At 35.3% G+C, this 26,708-nt stretch overlaps 1 protein-coding gene and 1 long non-coding RNA gene across 48 annotated transcripts in view; one reads left to right on the top strand and one right to left on the bottom strand.

The window, feature by feature from the left end:
- The first annotated feature begins 6,282 nt into the window (after positions 1–6,282).
- LOC102584801 (serine/threonine-protein kinase TOR-like) overlaps positions 6,283–26,708 on the top strand; it is a 32,993-nt gene continuing 12,567 nt past the window's right edge. For 15 of the 47 annotated variants that reach the window (XR_001475323.1, XR_001475318.1, XR_001475309.1 and 12 more), the window contains exons 1-12: positions 6,284–6,538; positions 9,164–9,380; positions 9,514–9,612; positions 11,929–12,087; positions 12,259–12,359; positions 12,746–12,902; positions 13,431–15,740; positions 15,875–15,973; positions 16,439–16,577; positions 17,122–17,185; positions 24,757–24,827; positions 26,405–26,630. The gene's annotated coding sequence lies outside the window, so the exon portion shown is untranslated. Of the gene's footprint in view, positions 6,539–9,137; positions 9,381–9,483; positions 9,613–11,928; positions 12,088–12,215; positions 12,360–12,616; positions 12,681–12,745; positions 12,903–13,430; positions 15,741–15,874; positions 15,974–16,438; positions 16,578–17,121; positions 17,186–24,756; positions 24,828–26,404; positions 26,631–26,708 lie in introns of all 47 variants that reach the window. The other 32 variants (XR_001475293.1, XR_001475291.1, XR_001475327.1 and 29 more) reach the window with 29 other exon arrangements.
- LOC107063449 (uncharacterized) lies at positions 6,941–24,740 on the bottom strand. Its single transcript, XR_001475335.1, has 2 exons — positions 23,319–24,740; positions 6,941–8,019 (listed from the first exon to the last, which is right to left on the bottom strand). It is a non-coding gene; the product is annotated as an uncharacterized lncRNA (long non-coding RNA).

Raw genomic sequence — 26,708 nt, 5'->3', positions numbered from 1 at the left:
GCCGCATGAAGAACATCCTCCACCTTAGCCCACTCACTCTATCGAGCTGAGTGTGTGGAAATGAGACTAGGGTTCACTCTCTCGAGCTGAACCTCATGTCGACCCACTCCCACCGGCCATCAATTTAGTAGTCTTAGTTTTACGACCTCTCTCTCAAGCAAGCCGAAAACACATATATGAACTTGTATTTGCAACTACAAATTGATTAAATTCATCCACAACTACTAAACTAAATCACAATTAAACTACGATTAAACTATCAGCAAGCAAGACACAACAATTAATCTAACCCATATTCACAAAATCACACCCTAAGAATTGGGGGTTTTAGCCACACATGTATAAGAGATAGAAATTAATACCTAAATGAGTTTGCATTCAAATGGGTATGAAGATTTAAGTCTTGATACAAGCTAAGAATGAAGAATCTACAAGACACAAGTCCAAATTCTTGGAGATGAAACCCTTTGAACCTTCAAGTTCCTCACAACCTTCTCAAACTTCGAACTCAAAATAAAAGCTAAAATATCCAAAATTACAGTTCAAAACTAATAATTTGATATGTAATGTGTTGATACTAAAGTAAAAACTTCAGCTAGTATTTATAGTTTTCAGAAAGTGTGCAGCGGAGGATCACTCGGCGACATAAGTCGGAATCGCCGATTAACTCAGCGATTTGCCCTTTGGTATAGTTCATCGTCGTCTTGCATTATCATTCAGCATCGTCGTGTTTTGGATCATTAGGCGACATAGTACTACTTCGCGGAACTGCTCGGCGACACACCGACTACTCCTTTTCACCGCCGATTTGATCCTTTTCGTCAGGGCTCAGCACACTTGAACAAAAGGTGATCTTCAGGCCTGTCGGCTACTACCGAATGGATTCGGTGATCCTCAGGTTTTTATTTCTTCCTTCATTCAGTCTCCTTTGTTCCTTTTTGCTCAATTGTGTCCATGTCTTTGTCTCCAAGTCTAAATACCTGAAACTTATGGTATTTTATCAGTTTTGAGACAAAACAACGCATTTAAGAACACTAAACCTGTCAAAACAAACCCTAAATGTGTCCAATTCGTGGACTCATCAGTAGACCAAGAACAAGCGAAAAGAATCCCGAAAGTGAAGAATCAAGTTTCTTAGGGAATTCAAGCTTTGTTCGAGGTAGATGATGTTTGTGATTTCATGGTTGTGTGATATGTATTTGTAATTACTTCATTATGATGCATGTATGTATGTGAATGTTGCATTATTGATAACACTAATCATAAATGAGGATGATTGAATAATTGTATGTCATGAATCATGACTTAATTGTATGATTATGAGAATGTACATTATGATTGTGATTGTGGCTTGTTGAATGTATCTGGTGTTACGTTCCGACACAATAACTTAAATCGAGTGCCACATTTCGGCGCATATAGGGGATCAAGTGTCACGTCTGGCACACTGACTTGGATCGGGTACCACGTACCGGTACACTAACAATTTGGGTATGGGTTCCGTGAGAGGACCAATGACTTGGCATAATTGTATATCTTGAGATTGTGAAATTGTATGTTGTTCGTAAATGATAATTGATATTGTATATGTTCGGTGTATGCATATTTATTATTGTTGTAATGACTTATATATGTTTCGTCTATTGGGATAGTCGTGTGATCCTACTAGTACACTGTGGTTGTGTACTGATACTGCACTTGCTCTTTCTTTGTTGAGTATATAGGACATCTTCAGGCAACTATTGATAGACCTCGCTTAGAAGATCAGTGATCAATCACAATCAATTCAAGGGTGAGCTAGTTCTTTCGGGCTGCCATGAGTTCTCTTTTTGTTTTACGTCCACATTTTCGGACTTAGACTAGTACTTAGGATTTTCTTATGTTTAATTGGGTTGTACCCATTTCCTTAGACTTATTATCCTTGTTAGAGTTTTGGTAAATTGACTTTCAGGTTCTAGGCATTATTTTCGCATTTGGTTGTTAGACTTTTGTTGGAGTTTATGAGAACTCCCTATTTTCCTTTAGCATTTAAACCTGCTTCTGTAACTTTCAATGCCTTAGTTTTGATTAAGTTGTGTAGTTCTTGGTTAGCTAATTAGTATTAATGGTTCTTCCACCGGAGGGTTAGTGCGGGTGCCAATCATGATGGTCTGGGTCATGACATTTGATAAATTTCAATCACCTTTATTTTTTATTAATTGAGTTAAAATTATTAGTCATTATAATTGCAAATCGGTTACAAACCTTTTAACCTTCCATTCATTTCCATAAAATTCTCATAATTTTGTAGTTCCTCACTTAATTTCTTTTGAGTTGTAAGAGCTTCAGTTTTCTTGTGATAAAAATGAAGGAACGTGATGTGTTACAATTTTCAAGGAAGCCAATGTTTAAAGGGTATTCTTAACCTCTTTTTTGTTATTATATTATTTATTTTTTTATTTTATGTTTTTGTTTTATTGCGATTTTAACCCTCTGAAGACTTCATGTATTTCAGTAGAATATTTTAACATGAATCAAGATTTTGGAATATGTAGTTCCTTAATTTTGTAGTTCCTCACTTAATTTCTTTTGAATTGTAGGAACTTGAGTTTCCTTGTGATAAAAATGAAGAAAAGTGGTGTGCTACATTTTTCAAGAAAATATTCAAAGGGGTATTCGTACCTTTTTTTTGTTCCTTAATATTATTTATATTTTTTTTTGTTTTATTGTGATTTTAACCCTTTGAAGACTTCACGTATTGCAGTAGAATATTTTAATATGATTCAAGATTTTGGAACGTACTCATTTAATTTCTTTTGAGTTGTAGGAGCTTTATTTTCTTGTAATAAAATTGAGGAAAGTGGTGTGTTACATTTTTCAAGGAAACCAATGTTCAAAGGGCTATTTGTAACCTTATTTTTTTTAATTATTTTGCTTTATTGTAATTTTAACCATTTGAAGACTTCGTGTATTTATGTAGAATATTTTAATATGAATCAAGATTATGGAATACTTGAAAAAATTTATTAGGTATTCAATTTCATTTTTGAAAATGAGGCATATATGGTGACAAAACCAAAAATAGCATATTGTAGTTCCTTTTGAGTTGTGGGAGTTTGAGTTTTATTGTGATAAATTTTTCAAGGAAGCCAAGATTTAAAGGTGTATTGTAACCTCTTTTTCATTGTTTTATTGTTTATGCCTTCTTAGTTTTTCTTTTCCTTGATTTATCGTGATTTTAACCTTTTTGAAGACTTCATGTATTATATTATACATCTGATTTCATTTCTCAAAATAAGGCAATATGGTGACGAACTTTCGCAATTCGAAAAATAAAATAGCATATTGTAGTTCTAATTTAGCTTTCTATAATTACTATGCTTTCAAATAACATGTTCTAATGACATAATATAAGTCATGCAATGACAATTATCATTTAAGTAACGAGAAAAAAAGTTAAATCGATAAATATTTATATGTATTTCATCCTTATCTTAGGCAAGGAAAATTCATCAACAATCTCAATAATTGTTGCAGTCTGCAAGGAATAAGTTGTTAACAATGATATCATATGCTTGATCAATAATAAAACATGAATTTGCCATGTAGACGAAACTCATCCACACATATAAAGATTTGGCCAAACCCATCGGTGACCCTTAAAGTTGGCACAAAGGTTCACTTAGGCACCTCAATTGGACGATGTTTATTTTAGACACCTAATGTAGGGTCTTGCTATGTCATTTTGACACTTTTTATTATAATAAGCAAAAAGCTGAAGGAGAGTGTAATACACTCGTTGATGACGTGACAAACAACCAATTAAATGATTATATGTGTAATTTTAAGTTAAAATTTATTTTAAAATCTATTTAGTAAATAAAATAAAAATATTGTTCTAAAAAATCAATTTACCCCCCCCCCCCCCCCCCCCCCCCCCCCCCCAAGGTAGTTGTCTTCTCTACTACACCCAACAATTTTTTTTATTTTTTATCAACTTTTTAAATTGTTTCGGATCTCTTTTTTTTCTTTCTTTTTAGTGTTGTTTTTTGGGAAGAAAAGAGGGAGAGGAAGAAAGAAAAAAATAATGAATATGAAATATGAGTGTTGGTATCCATTTTTCCGATAAAAATGGTGGAAGGAGGTGATTGTAGATTTAAAAAAGTAATACAACGAAGAAGATGAAAAATGACTTGAAAAATGGATTTGAATAAAAAATTACACCTCCATTGAAAGAGTTTAAGCTTCAAAAAATGGTGGGAGGTGGTAGCTTGAAAAATGGAGAAAAAGAAGAAGAGAAAATAAAATAAAAAAATAGTTAAATTGAGTCTTTCACGCTCTATTGTTGAGTGTATCACACTCATTTTGACATGTCAGCAAAAAGTGTCAAAATGGCACAACAGAACTCTACATGAGGTGTCTAAAATGAACATCATCCAGTTGAGGTGTCTAAGTGAAACTTAGTGCCAACTTTAGGGGGCCACCGATGTGTTCGGCCTAAAGATTTTCTTTTCATAAAGTGATTTCAAAATTTTGACATTGTTTTATGCTATTGTCCAAAATTATATCTTACTCTTTAATTTCACTTAAGAATATTATTAAAATTTATTATCTGAAATATTCAAAACAGTGATTATTTTGTAGTATATATTGATAACATGAAGATAGCATGTTAGTAAACATGTAAGTATTTAACTATTTTAGAGAAATTTCATTATACTTTTTGATATCTCACATGCATAAGAATATTAACTTTATTATCTGAAATATGTGAATGGTGGAAGCTCGCAACTTCAAAAAAAATATGCTTTATAATAAGAAAATTACTTACAAATTACGATTAACAATATATTGCTTACAAAATGTATCACGTGTGAATGATAAGTGCAATATAGTCATACCTTTTTCTAAGAAAAATAAACGAATAAAAAAGTATAAAAGTTAGAATTTTTTTAGACCTTTTCTTTACATTGTTTTTTTTTTCTTTTAAAAATATTTTTTACAAGGATAAAATTATGAAATTAATCAAATTATATTCTAAAAAAGCAAAAAAAAAAAGAGTTAAAATATTATATACACTATTCGATACATAGCAATCTTAATAATTTTTATTTTCATTACTTTTATTGTTATAACTTCAAAAATAATTAATAATTATATCACATTATTTGATATTTCATATTGTAGTCCTATAAATAAAGACATTGTAAAACTTTTAACGATTAAGATCGTTACAATGATATTATAAATATATCTTTCATCTATTATTTAATAAAATTATTAGTATCTTATCATTTTTTATAACCGCGCGAAGTGCGGGCTGGTTTATTTAAAAATATGTCATAAAAATTAAATTTAAGGATAATTAAGCTTTTAATTAGCCATTATAATCTAATTAAATGACACATATCCTAATTAACTCAATCCTACCCTTATTAAATGACACATTTATGATTATTTGACTCATGGTAACTTATCAGGTGATTTTTTTTTTTGAGTGAATATTTTCTCCCATTTATCAAATATCACCCGCACTCAATTAACGACATATTCATTATCGAGTGACTCATAATAGCTTATCTAACGATATTTTTTTTTGGGTGAAGTTTTTTTCCACCTGACAAATATCACCCTAATATCATTAAACGATACATTCATTATTACACGATTCGTTATACATTATCTGGTTACAAATTTTGATATTTTTCGTGATCGCCTAATTGCCTACATGTTTGTGTGACTCCTCCTGATAGAATTTGTTCATTTGCATTAACCAATTGAGTCATTTCTACGTGACAACTTACCCATCTTTTCTTATATCTCTCAAATATCAGTACTGTAATAAAATGAAAAATTCACAATCACATGATTCATAATATCCTATGTGTCATCAATATCAATGGCCGAACCAGAATTTTTGATAAGGGGTTCAAAATCTGAAGAAATAGACACACGAAGTAGCCGAAGGGGGTTCGACATCTACTATATATACCTAAAAAATTATTTTAACCATGTAAAAATAATATAATTTTCCACCGAAAGGGGTTCGGATGACCCCCCTAAAGATATGGTGGCTCCGCCACTGATCAATATATATATATATTTCATGTAATTTTTTTTTTCCATCTATCAAAATATCATTTTAATAAATATATAATATATAATACCTTGGAATTTGTTTTAGTAAATTTAAAATAATATGTAGTTCGTTGATAATTTCTTTTTATGAAAATAGGTATTAAAATAAAATATTTTGATAGGAAAAAAGAAGAAAAGAGTAACAGTTGTTGCGCATAGGTGAAAGGGTTTTTCCCTTTTAACGTTAAAAGAGGGTTTCTTTCTCCAGATGAAACTCGCTCACTCTCTCTCTTATTCAAAATTCAAATTAAATACAAATGGGTTCTCTTGTAGATTTTGAATCACAGATGTTCTTTGGATCGTGTTCTGTGCGAGTGTGAAAAGCATGGCTACCAGGCGATCCGTTATCCAGTTGCAACCACCGGTGCCGGAAATATCGATGCGAATTCTTGCTGACTCATGTACCACAGGCAATCCTAAGGTTCTTTGATTTCTTCTCTTTCTTTCAATTTTTTTGTTGAAAATTGTGGAGTTGGAATAGTTCTGATGTTGTTCTTTGGTCATTTGTGGAACTGAACTGGTGAGGAAGACGTGACTTTGATTTTGTTAGGATTGAGGGAAAGTAAGGAAGGATATAAGACTGTTCAGTTCAAGATTTTTGTTCTTGGTACATGTTGAGTTTTATTCTTGATTTTTTTTTCTTTCTTTCCTCAATTTTAACATAGATAGAGTTAGCTGAAACATTCTTCTTTTAATTTCTTTTCTTCGCTAGTCTGAATTTGTTCAGAGCCCTAAAATCACTGTGTTCAGAGTCCTAATTGTCGTTCTGTATTCACAGCCTGAAAATCGCTGGTGTGAGTTTGTTCTAGGTTATCTTTTCCAATTTTTTTATTTATTTTGCATGTTCTTCCCTATTGAACTGTAAAGTCACTTGGATCGATTCTTTCCCGTTGATAGTGTCATATTGGGTGTGTGGAGATGTTGGCTTGAGATCTTTGGTTGGGTATACTATAGTCTTATGATTTCTTCTTACTAAATATTATTGTCTTATCCATATATTAATTAGAGACAATTTTGAGGAAGAATAAAGTGTTTATTGGAGTATATTGCAGTTACTAAATTTAAGAAATACTTCAACATGTGTCTTAAATGAAGTTGAAGTCAATTCACTCAAGAATCACGTGTGTAGTTGGTGAGGAATTGGAACCAGACGTGATTTTGATTTTGTTAGGATTGAGGGATGGATAGGTCCTGGTTTTAAATTTATATCAATCATGTTAGTGAACTTTTTGGTTTGAATAATTATGTGAATACAAGGTTTTGTTTGTGTTTGTTTTCATTCACTTTTCCTGTTTTATTTTCTGTTGAAGGCTTAGCAGAGCAGTCTTTTTACGTGGGTTTATGTCTTAATCATATAACATTCTGTTTTTGATGAATGTTCCTATTTGAGTTTGAATGCTATTGAGTTTGATTGGCGTTGATTGTGGCAAAGTCTGAGTAGTTGTTTCCGAATTGATGCATGAGGTTGCTTGATGGTGGATTGGTTGACAACATTCTTAAGGGCAAAATCGTCATCTTTTTGGGAAACTTTTGCCTTGGTTGGTAATAAGAGCATAGTCATGCATGTGAATAGTGTTGAGCATACCTCTCCGTTTTTAAAAGGTTGAGCATGTTATGAGTGATTTTGTGACAACTCTTACAACTCTTTTTGTGACTTTTGATTCATTAGCGATTAAACTGTTAAATGCTACTTGTATTTTCTAAAGGAAGTAAGATTTTGAACCATATTGATTGATTTGGAGGCCATGTGTGGTGAGTTGTTGCATAATGCCTTGTGTTTGCTTTTGCCACCTAGAACTTACCCGGTTGGTCTTGAAATGTTGGTCTTGAATGAGTTTGGTTGGAGAAATGATCTTAGGCTTTCTTTAATATCTTGAAGTCCACTTGGCCTAAAAATCCCACCTTTGTACTAAATATATCCTTAGTTGTCCCCTTTGAGCTTAATCCTTTTTATTGGCAACCACATTACAAGCCTTATCCTTTTTGAAAAGGTAACCCTCTTTTGAACCCTTCCCTCCTTGAACTTGAGGTTGTGAAAGTTGAGGCTAAAAGCCTAAGTTGGGGGTGTTATGGGAAATTTATTGAAGGGGTGTTTACTAATGAAGGCATGATATAAAAAAAATAAAAAAGAAGAAGAATGAAATTGAGGGATGGATGGAAAAAGAAAGAAAGAAAATGAATAAATGAGTCTTGAATCCTCCAAAAGTTGAAAATGGCTGCATGTGGAGCATCTAAAGTGGAAATAAAAAAAGAAAAATGAAAAATAGTGTGGAATGTGCATGGGTTTGAAAAATGGAGAATGTTGGAAATGATGAGTTGTTGTGTAGTGTTCAAGGAGGGTGTAGTCACTTATACCTAAATTATATCCTAACCTTCCCTAAGCCTATATTACAAGCTTAACAAAGTCCTTTGAGATTTCTAACCAAATGGAGTTTAGTCAATGTTGATTGAAAATATGGGCAAGCCTATGGTGTGACATTTGTGTGCATGAGATAATTCTTTGTGAGTGTGAGTGTTGCATCTTTGTCCCTTGTCTTGTTTATGCATGTTTGGTTTCGGGACACTTCTTTCTTCTGAGGGCATGTAAGTTTAAAAAGTGGTGATTTTGAAGATTCCTAATTAAGTCAAGTGAGCATGTGAAAGAGTTAATGAGTTGAGTCATTTCTTGAGTTTGGGTTGTTGCCACTTAAATGATTCTTGATTTTTGAAAATGTTTCATGAGAATGAGAGGATTCTTTTATGAAAAATTTGCATGTGGACTAATTGTTATTACCAACCAAAGCCATTACCTTTGTGCTTAATTGAGAATGGGAAATTGATTTGTGGTGTATCTTGAAATACGAGTCTCTTGTGTTTTAGATTTTCTTGACCTGAGGAAAAACAAAGTTTCTAAGTTGGGGGGGTTGATGAGTGGTTGATTTCCACTCATTTGAGGCTCTTTTGGTTGTTATTTTGTCTTTTAGTTTATAATTGGTGCTTTTAATGTTTTTTTTTCATATTTGCACGTAAATGAAATGGAGGTTCTTAGAAAATGTTGAAGGTGCAGGGTTAGCACCATTCAATTATTAGCTTTGTTTTAGAGGAATCAAAACAATGGCAGAAAATGCTTCCACCGTCTTCAATGTTCACGTGCCGGAGTTTGTGGATGCTATTTGGGTTGCTCTGAGGGATCCAACGTTGGCTGTTCGGGAGAAGGCTGTTGAGACATTGTGTGCCTGCGTTCGTGTTATTGAAAAGTGTGAGACAAGATGGTGTGTTCAGTGGTATGTCTATTTCTCTCTCCTCCCTTATAGTTTTTTAGAAAATGTCATTAACATTTTAACAATATGTAAAAGAATGTATCAATCACAAATTTCTTGATCCAAGGCATCTACTCTTAAATTGGTGATTCGACAGGTATTATTGAATGGTTAAGCCTACCCAAGATGGATCGGGTTGAAACGCTCATGTTCATAGTATACATTGATCTTTTCTCGCAGTTGGGGAGCTGCTAAGGTTTGTTATCAAATTGCATCACATTATTTATTTCATTGTAGGAAAATATTTCAGAGTCTCTTGTGTTGTGTTAAATTGTTGTGATCTGCTGAATGTCTGAGGAACTGGATACTTATCTCCTGTTTTACTAGTGATTTTGAAGTTGAAACTTGAATATTTGAAGTTGTGATTTTCGGACATGCATTTTACTTGGAAAAGAATTGAAGTTTTGTAAATAGAAGTCCCTAAAATGCAGAACTTTGATTTTTTTGGAGGTAAATGCTAGCTTAAAATCTCTAGTTATATTGTGAGGACTTAAGTACCTCAAGGTTGACGACATTACATATGTGTTTGGGTGCGAATGCCTACTACCTATTTGTTTTCTTTTATAAAGTAATTATTAATGAGGGTAAGAACTCCTGGATGCAAACCATATACCAAAAGGTGTCTACTACCTACTTGCTCTTATTAGCAATTGTATCTAGAAGGCATTTGTGATCTATAGATTGATTAATGATCTATGGGGCAATCTGGGTGTTTCAGTCATTTATAGAAACCTATTTGAGTATGGTGAGCCGTGGATATAATGCCTTCAGAATAGGCGCGAGTGAGTGTGAGTCAGTGTTCTTCATTTCAGTATTATGAAAGGCCATAAACTTGTCCACCATGAGTAGTTTCAAAATTCTACTTATCAGAAAAAAAAGAAGGGCCAAGTCTAAAGAATTTATAGAACTTCAAAGTAACCGGAGTGTCTTTTACCTTTAGAGTTTGTGTTACTTCTTAGCTATTGTTACTGTTAATCTTGAAAGATCCCGAATACAATATTTAGCATGAGATATTGGATGTAGGTCCTGAATGGTTAAGTAGGCGATTTAACAAAGAATATGTTATCTCATTATCTTTATATTTTGTTGAAAAACCTTTCGCGTCTATACTGGTGAACGGATAAATTGCATTTATAAAAGGAGTGCAAGTATAATTGGAGGGTATAATTGATTTTTAACCAAAAAGAAGAAGTGAGGAATGTAGACTTTATTCTGACAAATCTTTACGTTGGGTAACTTGTACTCTATATCTAGAGCATGACCAGATGCAGATTTAACCAAATGAGTAGTTTTTTGAAAATACTTTGTAGGCACTAAACCTTCATGAATACAGCTAACATCTGCAACGCTATCAATCATGGCAATGTTAGTAATCGAAAAACTGTTATAAATTAAAATAGTACATTTAATATACCATTTATGAGCCGTGACAATTTGCATCATTCCTAAAAACATATCTTGTTTAGGATCAGGATTAACAGGTTGATCTTCACCTTCAGCTTGTTTTCCTTTGTTTTTTGAAAACCGATCTTCGATTCTGAGTAATACGGTGATCACAAATCAATTGATTTTGTTTGAGAGATTTAATTTCCCTTTTCAGATTCTCGACTTCAATTTTTAAATCATCGAAAGAAGAATCTTTTTCAGAAAAAGAATTTCTTTTTAAAAGACGATCATCAACTTCTTTTAAAGAATAAGGAGCAGAATATTCAAAATCATCATTTTTCTTATTTTCAAAAGGTTTTGAAGAACTTGAACTGGCTTCATTAGTAACCAAATTAATAATTTTTTCACGAAGCTTACTATTAGTAATTTCCTTCAGAAGTTCAATCACATTATCAGAAGTAATTGTATTCACATTTAAATCTTGAAATATGCGACGGTAGCACACAGATTCCTCTATCTGTGTTTTTAACACTTTTGCAGATAATCGAACATAGATTTGGTTGAAACTTTGAATAGAAGTTTTTGAAGTTGGAGTTGTATTGGACATGTATCGCACTTGCAAAAAGTTGAAGTTCAATGAGTTGAAAAAATATTCACTGATGTCAAACTTGAAAAACTCATCTTCAAAAAGTAACCAAAAAATCATTCCAATGCATAACCAAACAATGTTTTGAAAATAAATTTTGGGAAAAGGTAAAAACTTTCAAAGTGAAAAAGATTCTAGGATAGTTGTTGGTTTGTGACGGAGCGGTTTGCCTGTCTCTGAGGTGCTAGTGGGGTGAAGGGAAGGTTCTTAGGTGATAGATGGCTGCATGAAGAGGGTGATGGTCGAGGTACCTCTACTAGCAATTGGAGGACAGTTTTTTCTTTGCTGTATTGCCATGTATTTAGTTATGCTAATAAGTTCCATGACTACTTTAGTTTCACGCATTTATGTGCCTTTTGTTTTAGTCTCCTTCACAAAGAATAATGTTATATGGTCTCAATTCATATGCTATGGGAATTGGACCCACTATTATTTCTTCTTGTGATATGATACGAGCTAATTTATCATCAAAATGTGCAGGAACACAGGGGAGTTCATTATGTCAAGATACAGGGAGGTTGCTGAAATTGTTCTAAGATACCTGGAGCACCGAGATCGCCTAGTTCGCCTCAGCATAACTTCTTTACTTCCTCGAATTACCCATTTCCTGCGTGATCGATTTGTACTAACTATTTAACGGTTTGTGACATTTGACTTCATTTTAGTGATTTAATCTGCCTTTACTAACCGGGATATCTAAATGAATTAAATTTGCATCTTCAATGTTAACTACTGTAACCTCAAGTTTGTTTATTTTACTTCTACAGATATGCATTAATCATATACCTCATGTCCTTAAAATACCTGCAGAATGTGCCAGTGGGTTCCTTGCTCTTGGGGAGATGGCAAGTTCTCTAGATGGTGAACTCATTAACTATTTGGCGACAATAACCTCTCACTTGGGTGATGTGGTATGTTATTTATGTCATTGCAGATGTACTTTTTTTTGTTGGTGATAAACGTAATGTTGTATTCCTCAGTATTAAGGCTATGCCGGCAACCTCTAAAAGATGTGCCCATAAATTAAACAAGTAAGAGTAAAAACAGAAGAAGAAAAAACTAAATACTTACAAAAGCACCATAAAATCTACTCATCATTCATCTACTAGTACACCTTTACACTAAAAGTATGATGTATTGAAGCAGATTTCTTTGATTGTCTGAACAGGGTTGGTACTATCCTAAAAATGTCTATTGTTTCTTTTCTTCCAATAGAGTTCTTGAATCCTAAGGTTCTTTGATTTCTTCTCTTTCTTTCAATTATTTTGTTGAAAATTGTGGAGTTGGAACATTTCAGGGAATCTTGATGTTGTTCTTTAATCATTTGTTGAATTGGTAAGGAAGTGGAGCCAGACGTGATTTTCATATTGATAGGATTGAGGGAAATTAAGGATGTAAGACTGTTCAAGATTTTAGATAACTCCCAAGTCTTTCTTCTGTTTCAGCCTTTGAAGGTAAGCAAGGTGGATCAGAGGACGACTATTTTTATCTTACACAACTTTAATTATTATTGTGGGTTTCTATATGTTTTTTTTTATCCAGTTTGGTATCATGACGCGATATTGAAGTGACTGTTCACTGTTTTGTATACAAGATTCCTCTTATATGCCTCTTGTTAATTATTCTTATTCACTTTCCCCTCCATCAATCAAGAGAGATGGATAGGTCCTGGTTTTAAATTTATATCAATCATGTTGGCGAACTTTTTGGTTTGAATAATTATGTGAATACCAGGTTTTGTTTGTGTTTGTTTTCATTCACCTTTCCTGCTTTATTTTTTATTAAAGGGTTAGCTGTGGGTTTCTGTCTTAATCATATAACATTCTGTTTTTGCCGAATGTTGCTGTTTGAGTTTGAATGCTATTGGATGATCTCTCTCTGCCTCTTTCCATTCTTCCTAGTTCCCTCGTCTAAAGTTCTCTTTTAAATACTTGAGTTGCTTGTGAACCATGCCAGAAATCTTATTTTAATTTCTTTGGTAGGAGGGGGGCTGCATTGGTTTTGAGGCAGCTTGTAGAGGAAGAAGCTTGTGATCTTAGTGGAGAAGGTTTTGCTCATTTTATGGATCATCTATATGAACGCATTACCACATTTCTTGATAGTAATGAAGTTTCTGAGAATCTCGGTGCATTGAGGGATATTGACGAGATAATAGATGGCACCATCAGCGAAAATGCATCAAAAGTGACACAATTCTCCAATTACATTCGCGTTGCTTTTGAAACAAAGTGTGATCCTGAAATCTTGGTCCTTTGCTAGGTTCTTGGTCAAAAGTTCAGGGAGTTCCTCGTATTCTCTTTTGATATTTGCACTGTGAGAACACAATCTCATTTTCTGTTGGGGGTGCCTCCCTTGTAGTCATTTAGTTGATTGTTTCTGCATATAGTGATTGTGCCCTTGTCGGACGTACCTTTCTTTCTTTGTTATGGATTGGTGTGCCCTTGTCAGGATTTGATATTGTGAATGTTTATGTTGATATTGTGTTGGATTGGTCTATTTTAGTTTTGATACCTAGTTTGTAGCTTCTTTGTTTTTGTTTTGATAAAAAGATTTGGATTGACGATGCCCGATGATGGATAGAGCGTGACGACTTTCTTAAGGGTAAATCGTCGATTGCTTGTGAGTATTTGATTGACGTTGATTTGAGTAGTTCACGAATAGATGCATGAGGTTGTCTTTTTGTAACTTTTGATTCGTTAGCAGTTAAAATGTTCAATGCTACTTGTATTTTCAAAAGGAAGTAAGATTTTGAACCGTCTTGATTGATTTGCAGGCCATGTGTGGTGAGTTATTGCATAATGCCTTGTGTTTGCTTTTGTCACCTAGAACTTGTCCGGTTGGTCTTGAAATATTGGTCTTGAATGAATTTGGTTGGAGAAATGATCTTAGGCTTTCTTTAATATCTTGGAGTCCACTTGGCCTAAAAATCTCACCTTTGTACTAAATATATCCTTAGTTGTCCCCTTTCAGCCTAATCCTTTTTATCGGCAACCATATTACAAGCCTTATCCTTTTTGAAAAGGTAACCCTCCTTTGAACCCTTCCCTCCTTGAACTTGAGGTTGTGAAAGTTGAGTCTAAAAGCCTAAGTTGTGGGCGTTATGGAAAATTCGTTGAAGGGATGCTTACCAAATGAGGGCATGGTGTAAAAAAAAAAATATAAAGAAGAGAGAAATTGAGGGATGGATGGAAAGTTTTAAAGAAAGAAAAAGTTTTGAAAAAGAAAGAATGAAAATGAATAAATGAGTCTTGAATCCTCCAAAATTTGAAAATGGTTGCATGTGGAGCATCTAAAGTGGAAATAAGAAAAGAAAAAATGAAAAATAGTATGGAATGTGCATGGGTTTTAAAAGTGAAGAAAAGTGGAAAAAGTTGGAAATGATGAGTCGTTGTGTAGTGTTCAAGGAGGGTGTAGTCACTTATACTTAAATGATATCCTAACCTTCCCTGAGCCTATATTACAAGCTTAACAAAGTCCTTGGAGATTTCTAACCAAATGGAGTGGAGTCAATATTGATAGAAAATAGGTGACATTTGTGTGCATGAGATGATTTTTAGTGAGTGCGAGTGTTGCATCTTTGTCCTCGTATTGTTTGTATGTGTGGTTTCGGGATACTTCTTTCTTGTGAGGGCATGCAAGTTGAAATATTAATGATTTTTCTTAATTGAGTCAAGTGAGCTAATGAGTTGAGTCATTTCTTGAGTTTGAGTTGTTGTCACTTAAATGATTCTTGATTTTTTATAATGTTTCATGTGAATGAGAGGATTTCTTTTGTGGAAAGTTTTCATGTGGACTATTTGTTGGTACCAACCGAGGCCATTACCTTTGTGCTTAATTGAGAAATGGAAATTGATTTGTGGTGTATCTTGAAATAAGAATCTCTTATGTTTTTTGATTTTCTTGACTTGATGAAAAACAAACTTTCTAAGTTGGGGTGTTGATTTGTGGTAGATTTCTACTCATTTGAGTCTTTTTTTCGTAGTTATTTTGGCTTTTAGTTTATAATTGTTGCTTTTTGATGTGGTTTTGCACGAAAATTAAATGGAGAGTTCGTACAAAATGTTGAACGTGCAGGGTTAGCACCATTCGATTGTTGGCTTTGTTTTAGAGGAACCAAAACAATGGAAGAAAATGCTTCTACCGTCTTCAATGTTTCACGTGCCGGAGTTTGTGGATGCTATTTGGGTTGCTCTGTGGGATCCAATGTTGGCTGTTCGGGAGAAGGTTGTTTAGACATTGCGTGCCTGCCTTCTTGTTATTGAAAAGTGTGAGACACGACGGCGTGTTCAGTGGTATGTCTACTTCTCTCTCCTCCCTTATAGTTTTTCAGAAAATGTCATTAACATTTTATCAATATGTGATTGAATGTATCAGTCACAAATTTCTTGTTCCAAGGCATTTACTCTTAAATTGGTGATTCCGACAGGTATTATCGAATGTTTGAGGCTACCCAAGATGGATGGCGGAGAATCGCTCCTGTTCATAGTATAATTGGATCTCTTCTCGCAGTCGGGGAGCCGCTAAGGTTTGCTATCGAATTGCATTGCATTATTTAATTTCATTGTAGGAAAGTATTTCAGAGTCTCTTGTTGTGCTGTGTTAAATTGCTGTGATCTGCTGAATGTCTGAGGAACTGGATATTTATCTCCCGTTTGACTAGAGATTTTGAAGTTGAAACTTGAATATTTGAAGTTGTGATTTTCGGACATGCATTTTACTTGGAAAAGAACTAAAGTTTTGTTAATGGAAGTGAATTGGTGAGGAAGTGGAACCAGACGTGATTTTGATTTTGATAGGATTGAGGGAAATTAAGGAAGGATGTACATCTTGAGTTCTTTTCTTGATTTTTTTTCTTTTTCTTGATTTTCTTTCCTCAATTTTAACAGGAAGTCTCGGATGGAGTTTTCTGAAACATTCATCTTAAGTTCTTTTCTCTATTATTTTTTCGATAAAGTGTTCTTTTCTTGATTTTCCTTCCTCAATTTTACAGGAAGTAAAAAGGAGATTGAAATAGAAAGAACGCAGAATGCTGCACTTTACTTTTGGGCACATCTATTTTTATTTGGTTTTGTGTGGAAGAAGATCAGCAGATATACTCCTAAGTCTTTCTTCAGTTTCAGCCTTAGAAGGTAACCAAGGTGGATCAGAGGACGACTATTTTTATCTTACACAACTTCTATTATTATTGTGGGTTTCTATATGATTTTTTTAATGCAGATTTGTATCATGACACGATATTGAAGTGACTGTTCACTGTTTTGTATACAAGATTCCTCTTATATGCCTCTTGTTAATTATTCTTATTCACTTTCCCCTCCATCAATCAAGAGAGATGGATAGGTCCTGGTTTTAAATTTATATCAGTCATGTTAGCGAACTTTTTGGTTTGAATAATTATGTGAATATCCAGGTTTTGTTTGTGTTTGTTTTCATTCACCTTTCCTGCTTTATTTTTTATTGAAGGGTTAGCAGAGATGTCTTTTGATGTTGATTTCTGTCTTAATCATATAACATTCTGTTTTTTCCGAATGTTGTTGTTTGAGTTTGAATGCTATTGGATGCTCTCTCTCTGCCTCTTTCCATTCTTCCTAGTTCCCTCGTCTAAAGTTCTCTTTTAAATACTTGAGTTGCTTGTGAACCATGCCAGAAATCTTATTTTATTTTCTTTGGTAGGATGGGTCTGCATTGGCTTTGAGGCGGCTTGTAGAGGTAGAAGCTCGTGATCTTAGTGGAGAAGGTTTTGCTCGTTTTTTTATTTATTTTGAAACTGTTAACTTTGTGTCTATTGATAGAAACAAATCTGTACATGGGATGTACTAGGGCCATATTTACCAGTAAATCCAGATCCTATGATCCCATGTCTATAATGAAGCTAACACATCAATAATAGATACATGATCATTAGACCGAATCTGATTACACCAAAAACATAGAATTAAAATACAATTCAATTTGATCTGTTCTATACTATTTTCTATGTTCTCAAAACACCTAGCATTTCTCTCCTTCCAAATTGTCCACCATATGCTGGCTGGTATGATTCTCCACCTACTTCTGCTTCTTGCCAGAACCCCAACTTCTTCCCAACTTTGAAGGGCCTCTTGGCATAGTCCAGGAGAAACCTTTAAGGTTTAGGAATAGCCTCCAAAGCTGACATGTGATCTTGCAGTGAAGGAATAAATGTCGAACAGTTTCTGCTTGTTCTCCGCAAAAAACGCATCTCGGACATAAAATTATCCCCTTTTTCATCAGATTGTCTTATGTTAGGATAGCTTCCTTAGATCGGAGCCAAATAAAACATGATACCTTGTAGGGTATATTCACTTTCCATATAGTTTTTCAGGGCCAGTTGGCATTCTGTTGATTGTGACTATTCAACCATCTGTATGCTGCCTTCCCTGAAGGTTAAGCTCATCTTCCCCTTCTTGTGTTCCTTTAAACTGGCCAATAGTGTTAAGGAAATCTGCAACTCTTGTGATTTCCCAGTCATTTACTTGTCTTCTGAAACTGATTTCCCACCCATTAGGTGTCCACATTCCTGCAATTGTTCTTTGCTGATTTAACATTAAGTTGTGGATATCTGGGTAGATATTCTTCAGAATCCCCATCTCATGCCAGTTATCTCCCCAGAAACTTGTCTTTTCCCCATTTCTAACCTTAACCTTGGTTTTGATCTTGAAATCATCCCACAAGGCCCTTATAGATCTCCACAAATTCACTCCATATGGGGAAAATACTTCCTTTGTCATCCACCTATTTTCTACTTCATACTTGGCCTTGATGACTTTTCTCCATAACAGATGTTTGTCGTTAGCATATTTCCACAACCATTTCATTCTGAGGTCCTTGCTATGATTCTGCAGATTTTTAATACCCAAAACCCCCATACCTTTTTTCTATTATCAGATCATTCCACTTTACCAGATTGTAACCTCTCCTGTCCTTGTTTCCCCGCCATAGGAACTTCCTTCTGATTCTATCCAATCTGTCAGTGACCCCTACTGGAATGGGAAATAAAGACATCATGTAAGTAGGCATAGCATCTAGGACTGAGTTAATTAGAGTAAACTCTTCCTCCAAGAGACAAGTATTGCCCCTTCCATCTAGCCAGTTTCTTCTCACACTTTTCTATTACACTGCTCCAGATCTCTTTAGACATTGATTTAGCACCCAAAGGCATCCCAAGGTATGTAGTTGGGAGAGCCCCAACTTGTCCACCTAGGATTATGTTTAGTGCCTCCATGTTATGTACTTCATTAATGGGATAAAGAAAACTCTTTCTCCAATTAATATGCAACCCAAAGATTCCTTCAAACAGGACCAATATTACTCTCAGATATTTGAGTTGTTCTTCTGCCCACAAAAGATGAGTGTGTCATCTGCATATTACAAATGAGTAATTATCTGTGTAAAGTCCGTGATAAAAATCAATTACCTTTTTTTATTACAATTTTGTTTGTATCTTGTGTGATCTCACCTTATACCTCCAATTGATCAATGTTATTGTACCTTTTGTGGGAATTTGCAATTATGTGGAAATACTAGGTGTTTCTGTCCCCCTCTTTCAACCATAGGGTTCTTGATCTTTGTCGCCAAGCAATTTCTTCTTTTTTTGATTAGATTCTCATATTCCAGTAGCACCTCACATTTCCTTGTGGATTCTTCTTTTGATAAAGTCCTGGTTGTAGTTTATCATGGTTGTAACCACAGAATCAAATCTGCCAACTTCTCTAACAATTTCTCTCTGTAAACCTAAATTCCTTGAACTTCTCTGCTCCATTCCTTAAGTTTATTCTTAAGGGCTTTCATTTTACAAGCCAATACATAGTCCGGTTTCCCCCCAAAATTTAATTTGTTCCACCAGTCTTTGACTCAATCTGTGAACCCCTCAGTATCTAGCCACCAATTTTCAAACTTGAAATACCTTTTATTTTTGTTCCAGGTCCCACCTTGTAGAGCTAATGGTACATAATCTAAAATAATCCTTTAAAGTGGGATTACTTTCAAGTCGTTGAAGCTTTCATCCCATTCTTTTGAAAATAGGATTCTATCTATTCTGGAAGCTACTTCATTGTTGTCCCCTTTGTACTAGGTGAATGTTGCATTTTCCATTTGAAGATCAATTAGCCCCATATCTTCAATGAAATCTGAAAATTCCCTCATCCCTATAGTTCTTCTAACACAGCTCCTTTTTTCTGCCACAAACCTACTAACATTATAATCACCACAAACAACCCAAGGCCCTTGGAACAGACCTCTGACATCACCAATCTCTTCCCATACTGATCGTCTTTCAATGTAGCAATTTGGTGCGTACACCCCAGTAATATGACGAAAAGCTTTGGAGTTGAGCTTCAAACTTGCAAGTTAGGGTATATGAACCAATCTCGAGAATTTCTCCCTTCCATATTCTGATATCTCACATCATCAATATACCCCCTCTTGTTCCAATGGCCTCCAAGTACTCATATTTGATCCATATATTTCCCTAAATTTGGTTTACTAACTCTGTAATGTCCCCCTACAACTTTGTTTCTTGGAAACAATAAATGTCTGCTTTCCAATCAAACACCATACTTTTAAGTTTTAGCAAGTCTCCTTTTATCTCTACAATTCAATCCTCTCACATTCCATGAAATTAGTTTGAATCGCATCAAGAACTATTGTGGTTGTCTCTCCCCTTGGCCCTGTTTCCGCCGCTTTTGAATTTTACATCAAAGACCACCAAATTTTTGAGTTCCTGGGCACTTTTGATTCTGGTCTTCCTGAATATATGTCTCCATTCTTGTTACTTTTCTGCTACTATCTACCTGCAACAATAAGTAATTCTAGAGCTTCCTCTTCGTGACCCTGAAAGTTTGCACCCAAGATTTTCCCTAACCATGTTTTGTTTTACCCATAGTGAAGTCTACTTCTCTTTGTCTTGTATCATTAGCTGAGTTTGAGTGCAAAGAGGCTCGACATCCTCCACCTCCCAATTTTCTATTGCTTCTACAAAATTTTTGGATTATTAAATCTATAGTCCCTTGTGTAATTTTGTTACCCTTTCTCGCTGAATTGTCAAGAATGTTCTGACCCCTTTGATAGCTGCGAAGTTTCCCCCTTAGTTTCCATTGTAGTCCCATTACTTCATCCTCTGTTCTCATCTCTGCTATCTGCGTATCCACTGGAGCAGTTTGTTCTTGTTAGGTGCTAAGAAAGACTTCATAGAAGTCATCTTTTATTGAGGATATGGACCCAAATTCATTTAAATTGTTGTAAATAAAGTGGGTTGCTGGGTTTGGCCCAATTAACTTTTTATTTGTTGGGTCCAGAGTGTATTGTTCCTTGGTTCTTTTCTCATTAAAACCCTGCACATGTTGTGCACATGACTGTGACTCTTTTTTACCTCCAACTGTCAACTCTGAACAACCCACGTGCTCTCTGTCAACCAAATCCCTAAAAGCATGGGATATTGGTACTTTGTCACAGAGCAAACTCTGCTTTGTCCGCTGGGTAATAGGATTTGCTGGGTAATGCCATCCATCATCTTCTCCGGCGCTACCTCCGACGGATTCCGACAAAATTTCAATCGGGGTTTTGACTCCCACCAGATCGGGAGGGATGTAAAACTTGAGGCCATTTTGTGAAATTGCTACTTCTTTCGGAATACTCTTCCCTTCATTCGCGACCAGAATTCTGGCCCACTTTATGTGGTTCCTGAGCTTTGTTTCTTCCTCCATAGCCAACCATCCCCATACACTTCTCCAATTTCCTAGATAACTTTGTGCGACCACAACTGTAGTGGTATTCCAACATCTCTAATCCAGGTTTCCTTTGGACTTCTAGAGATTGATGTACACCCCTCTGTCGAGCTCCACCACTTGAGATTGAGTTTGTTCTTCTGCCAGTACCATTGATGTTGTACAATCTGGTCCGCCATGAATCTATTGGGGAATTCGAACAAAAATCTTCTATTATTCATCTCGTAGATATTTACCCCAAAGATGATTTTCCAGGTGGTTGAGGACCATCTCCTTATCTCACTCAATGTAGGTCCCTCATTGCTTTCATCTTCCGAGTCCCAAACCAGACATTTGTTTAGCATCCCTGTCTCTTCAGCTCCTGGTTTAACAGAAATTTCTATTACTCCCTCTAACCTATGTTTCTCCCGTTTTCTTTGGATACCATTTATTGTCTTCAACTGCCTTAGCATAAGGGTAGTTGAATTCAGTTAACCTGGGTGGGCCTGCCACTTCCTGTTTCTTTGGGCATTTAAGAAACTCTTCAATTTTATGAGCAATTTCACACCAACCAACATTCAATGTTGTCTCTGGAATAATCAATACTGATCTCCCCCCCTTATTTAAAGAAAGAATGCTCATGTATCTTCCGTGTTCATTTCATTTCCTGGTATTAAAATGCTCTCCCCCTTTTCCGACATTTTTCATCTCCGGATTAAGTTCTTTTGGTCCTTCGAAGCTTCCTTCAAGGTGAAGCAAATCCATTCCATAGTGTTGCTGCTCATTTCTGTCCTTCTCATCAATGTGCGGCTTCTCTCAACCCATTCATACCAGACTGTTGTGTTCGTTGTCCATCTCGTGATGTCAAAAGATTTGAATCCAGCATTGAAGTAAATCCTAGTCATATTCTCCCCCATGATCACTGTAGTAGTGAGGTAGGAGAACAAAGAAAACTAACCCTGAATGGAGGAATTGGAGGGGAAAGAAAGAAAGAAAGGTTGGTTAGAAATATTCCGGCAAGATACCAAAATTTCGAATAGTTGGAAAGAAGAAGAGGGAAGATTCTGATTGAAGAGGTCCACCGGAATAGGTGTCCTGAGGTCCATAAGGGACCTTAGGTGTTTTCCTCAAAACTTTTGTCTAGGAGCGTTCTCTAATTTTTTTGAGCCTTTTATGTCTTTTTTTACTCGTTTTATGGATCATATATATGAACGCATTACCATATTTCTTGATAGTCATGAAGTTTCTGAAAATCTGGGAGCATAGAGGGCTATTGACGATCTAATAGATGTCACCATCAGTGAAAATGCATCAAAAGTGGCACAATTCTCCAACATTTGCGTTGCTTTTGAAACAAAGTGTGATCCTGAAATCTTGGTCCTTGCTAGTAAAGTTCTTGGTCAAAAGTTTAGGGAGTCCCTCGTGTTCTCCTTTGATATTTGCACTGTGAGAACACAATCTCATTTTCAGTTGGGGGGTGCCTCCCTTCTAGTCATTTTGTTGATTGTTTCTGCTTATAGTGATTGTGCCCTTGTCGGAAGTACGTTTCTTTCTTTATTATGGATTGGTGTGCCCTTGTCAGGATTTGATATTGGGAATGTTTATGTTGATATTGTGTTGGATTGGTCTATTTTAGTTGTTGATTTGTAGTTTGTAGCTTCTTTGTTTTTATTTTGATAAAAAGATTTGGATTGACAATGCCCGATGATGGATAGAGCATGACGACTTTCTAAACGGTAAATCGTCGATTGCTTGTGAGTGTTTTGATTGGCGTTGATTGTGGCGATGTCTGAGTAGTTGTTCCCGAATAGATGCATGAGGTTGCCTCAATAGTTATGAGTGATTTTGTGACAACTGTTATAACTCTTTTTGTAACTTTTGATTCATTAGCGGTTAAAATGTTCAATGCTACTTGTATTTTCAAAAGGAAGTAAGATTTTGAACCGTCTTAATTGATTTGCAGGCCATGTGTGGTGAGTTGTTGCATAATGCCTTGTGTTTGCTTTTGTCACCTAGAACTTGCCCAGTTGGTCTTGAATGAGTTTTGTTGGAGAAATGATGTGAGGCTTTCTTTAATATCTTGAAGTCCAATAAAGTTACCAGTTTCAAAAAAAATATCTTGAAGTCCACTTGGCCTAAAAATCTCACCTTTGTACTAAATATATCCTTAGTTGTCCCCTTTGAGCCTAATCCTTTTTATTGGCAACCACAAGCCTTATCCTTTTTGAAAAGGTAACCCTCTTTCGAACCCTTCCCTTCTTGAACTTGAGGTTGTGAAAGTTGAGGCTAAAAGCCTAAGTTGTGGGTGTTATGGACAATTCATTGAAGGGATGCTTACCACGTGAGGGCATGTTGTAAAAAAACGAAAATATAAAGAAGAGAGAAATTGAGGGATGGGTGGAAAGTCTTAAAGAAAGAAAAAGTAAGAACGAAAATGAATAAATGAGTCTTGAATCCTCCAAAAGATGAAATTGGCTGCATGTGAAGCATCTAGAGTCGAAATAAGAAAAGAAAAAATGAAAAATAGTGTGGAATGTGCATGGGTTTGAAAAGTGGAGAAAGTTGGAAATGATGAGTCGTTGTGTAGTGTTTAAGGAGGGTGTAGTCACTTATAGATTGCATCTAGAATGCATTTGTGATCTATAGGTTGATTATGTTCTGTGGGGCTACCTGGGGGTTTCAGTCATTTATAGAAACCTATTTTTAGTATAGTGAGCCGTGTGTATCATGCCTTCAGAACAGGTGCGAGTCAGTTTTTTCGTTTCAGTATTATGTAAGGCCATAAAGTTATCCACCATGACTAGTTTCAAAATTCTACTTCTCAGAAATAAAAAGAAGGAATAAGTTTAAAGAATTTATAGAACTTCAACGTAACTGAATTGTCTTTTCTCTTTAGAGTTTCTGGGACTTCTTAGCTATTGTTACTCTTAATCTTGAAAGATCCCGAAATACAGTATTTTAGCATGAGATATTGGATGTAGGTCCTGAATGGTTAAGTAGGCTATTGGACATAGATTTGATTGAAACTTTAAAAAGAAGTTTTGAAGTTGGAGTTGTATTGGACATGTATCGCACTTGCAAAAAGTTGAAGTTCAATGAGTTGAAAGAAATATTCACTGATGTCAAACTTGAAAATCCCATCTTCAAAAAGTTAACCAAAAAATCATTCCAATGCATAACCAAACAATGTTTTGAAAATAACTTTTGGTGAAAAGATAAAAAAATTCTCAGTCAAAAAGATTCTAGGATAGTTGTTGGTTTGTGACGGAGCGGTTTGCCTGTCTTTGAGGTGCTAGTGGGGTGAAGGGAAGATTCTTAGGTGATGGATGGCTGCATGAAGAGAGTGGTGGTCGAGGTACCTCTGCTAGCTATTGGAGGACAGTTTTTTCTTTGCTGTATTGCCATGTATTTAGTTATGCTAATATGTTCCATAACTACTTTAGTTTCACGCATTTATGTGCCTTTTGTTTTAGTCTCCTTCACAAAGAATAATGTAATATGCTCAAGTCATATGCTATGGGATTTGGACCCACTATTATCTCTGCTTGTGATATGATAAGAGTTAATTTATCACCAAAATGTGCAGGAACACAGGGGAGTTCATGATGTCAATATACAGGGAGGTTGCTGAAATTGTTCTATACCTGGAGCACCAAGGTATCTTTACTTCTTCGAATAGCCCATTTCCTGCGTGATCAATTTGTGACTAACTATTTAACGGTTTGTGACATTTGACTTCATTTTCGTGATTTAATCTGCTTTTACTAACTGGAAAATCTAGATGAATGAGATTTGCATCTTTAATGTTGGCTACTGTAACCTCAAGTTTGTTGATTTTACTTCTACCGATATGCATGAATCATATACTTCATGTCCTTAAAATACCTGCTGAATGTGCTAGTGGGTTCATTGCTCTTGGGGAGATGGCAGGTGCTCTGGATGGTGAACTCATTAACTTTTTGCCGACAATAACCTCTCACTTGCGTGATGTGGTATGTTATATATGTCATTGCAGATTTTGTATTCCTCAGCATTAAGGCTATGCCGGCAACCTTTAAAAGATGTGCCCAGAAATTAAACGAGGAAGAGTAAAAACAGAAGAAGAAAAAGCTAAATACTTACAAAAGCAACTTAAAATATACTCATCGTTCATCTACTTGTACACCTTCTTTACACCAAAAGTATAATGTATTGAAACAGTTTTTTCTTACTGTCTGAACAAGATTGGTAATATCCTCAAAACGTCTATTGCTTCATTTCTTCCAAATTGACCACCATAGACATGATGGTATTATCTTCCAACTTATCTAGTCTTTCTTCCACCCTAGAACGAATGGGGAACACAGGCATTTCATAAGTTGGTAAAGTATCCAGGACCGAGTTGGTTAGAGTGATCCTGCCAGGCTGCCACCAAGAGATATATACTGAGCTTTTCAATTGGCTAGTTTCCTTTTATGTTTTTTCCACAATCCCTTCCCAAATTTCCAACTCTCTATGACTATTACCCAGTGGCCGAGATAAGTAGTTGGGAAATTCTCAATTCTGCACCCTAGAATGATGGCCAAACTCTATATTTGTGGTGCTTCCGTTACTGGGAAAATACTATCGTTTTACCCTTTGACAGCTAGACAAGAAACAACCTAAAAGACTACTAACACCACTCTGTTGTAGCTACGTCATTCTGCCTTAGCCTCACAGAATATAACAATATCCTCTGCATACAACAAGTGACATATTTGTAGTTCATCCCTTGAGTGATTGCCTATTCTGAAACCTCTGACCCTATTGTTCTGATTAGTCGAGCCTGTCAATTTTTATAGTACCTATAGATTTTATACTTTTGTAACCAAGCTTAGATGTAGCTTGTAATTTTAACCTTTATGGGGTTTCCCTTTGGAATCCATATAAATGTTACCTTATAAAAAAAAAAGGTTATAAATACCTTTCCAAGTATTTTGAGTCCAACTTCTGACATCGTTGCGAATGGGGATCTCGTCGCATCCCTGAAAGCTGCCTACCAGGCTTCTTATCAGGGGATCTTTGTCACTGATCACTTCTTTTGCTGCTGAATCTGTTTTGTTAGTATGTTCAAGTGCTGCCCATTTGTTCTTGTGTATCACATCTTTGTAACTCCCTTCACCTATTTCTCCCCAGTTAGACTCATCCTTATTTGTTGTAATTGAATTTTTTTTCTCTGGTAGCTTGTTAATAAAATTTTCAATTTTCTTAATTAGTCCCTCCCAAGCTTCATTAAATGCGGTTTCTGGAAGAATGATGACTGATTTGGATTCTTCAGTAACTGCAATGATCGAAATAAATATGCAATATTTTTTGAACTTCAAGGAGCAATAAATGTATGTGGACGGATCTCTGCGTTTCCAAGACTTGATGGATTTCCCTTTTAAGTCTAATGCCTTCTTTATTGTTCTGCACAACCACACCAGAGGTCCTCTGCTTAAGGTCATCCTTCTCATATAAAATTTTGCACTCTCCAGCCATTCATACTAGATTCCAGATGTTGATTTGGTTTCTGTACCC

Source organism: Solanum tuberosum, unplaced genomic scaffold, assembly GCF_000226075.1.
Source record: "Solanum tuberosum cultivar DM 1-3 516 R44 unplaced genomic scaffold, SolTub_3.0 scf00362, whole genome shotgun sequence".
Classification (NCBI taxonomy): domain Eukaryota; kingdom Viridiplantae; phylum Streptophyta; class Magnoliopsida; order Solanales; family Solanaceae; genus Solanum; species Solanum tuberosum.
The sequence above is the reverse complement of the archived record's forward strand: the minus strand, read 5'-3'. Positions and strand labels throughout refer to the sequence as shown.